The following is a 1422-nucleotide window of genomic DNA, read 5'->3' on the forward strand; positions in this document are numbered from 1 at the left end:
GTTCGCAGGGAGGGTTGCCGTTTTGATCAAATTGATCTGATCGTCGAGAGTAGTGGAGAGTGTCTCGGTACTGATGTCCTCACTATACTTGAGTTGAGTGAGACTTGCAAACATGATCATGGCGTCGCGGGTGCCGGCTTCATGGCGCGCCATAAGAGCGGTCCAGAGATGGAAGGGAGAGGTGTGTGATCCGATGACTTGTTGGAGGATAGGCGTAAGGGAGTTGAAAAGAAATGCCTTAGCTTGGACGCGTAGGGAGGTGAGGGACTCCGCGATATACTCATCCAGAAACTTGCGCGAACGAAGTCTTGTTCGAGGCGTTTCAGTGTTGCAGGGCGCTGTTCCAATGCGTCACCAGCATAACCGTCGGTGGAGTACTTCGCATCATTGCGTATCTTGTCAACCTAGTGTTTGGCCAGGCTGATGGTGTAGGCGTCGGTTTCAATGCGTGTGGAGCAGTATGTCTCGTTGGTGTAGAGGGAGAAGAAGCATGCGGTCGCGGACGCTTCTTCGAACGTGGTGCGCCACGCAGCATAGAATTTGTAGGCATCGTCCAGGAGAATGCCGGAGTAGGCGGTAATGGTCGAAGCAGGAGGGCTCATAACCTGTCACGAAGCAAGAAACAGGAGGTAGGCGTAGGTCTTAGGCGTGTAGCAACTTTGCGCAGTGTCCAAGACAAACCAAGTGTGTGGGACAGAGGAAAACGAAAAGTGACATTCATTCGTTTACAAACATCTAGCTTCGTTCCTATTGCTAAAACTCAGGCAAAGGGAAACATTGACTTGTGAGAATCAGCGCACTTTTCCTTGTGCTAGAGCCGTGATTGGGTGAGCAATCACTAGGGTAGGGTTGCGACATGAAGAATACTAGTATACAGAACATGCAGGTATAAAGCGGCGACTGTATCGGCCTGTCAGAGTTGATAGACTAGGCGATAGAGTTTGGGAGAAGTAGGCCAGGACAAAAGGCGTGGTGAACACAGGCGAGGGAAAAGCACCACTTGACACCCTCGATGACCAAGTCTTACGCCAGGTCATGATAGCATATGTTTTGTGTGGTTATGCGTGTTGTTGGACAAGGATGCGATATTTGGAATGATGTAGCCTTGGCTTTCATTCCTGGTTCGACCTCGAACTGAGCTCAACCTTTTTTTGCGTGTTCAACCCCCCAGCCTATCGTATAAGGCCGAACCTTTCTGGTAGGCGTCAAAAACGTGAACTGTACAGCTGTCATAGATGTTGAACCTGAAGAGTAGTACGAACATTTCGTATGGAATCTCAGATGAGATGTGTGTTAGGGTTAAGTAAGCGTTGTTCACTCATACAGTATGTCAATGAGATGATTTATGTTTACTCATGAGGGGGAATCAGTTTATTGACACGACATGAATTTCTCGCAATGAGGCAGTTGAGCAAGTATTTC

The sequence above is a fragment of the Aphanomyces astaci genome (genome assembly GCF_000520075.1).
Source record: "Aphanomyces astaci strain APO3 unplaced genomic scaffold supercont1.483, whole genome shotgun sequence".
Lineage (NCBI taxonomy): Eukaryota > Oomycota > Saprolegniomycetes > Saprolegniales > Verrucalvaceae > Aphanomyces > Aphanomyces astaci.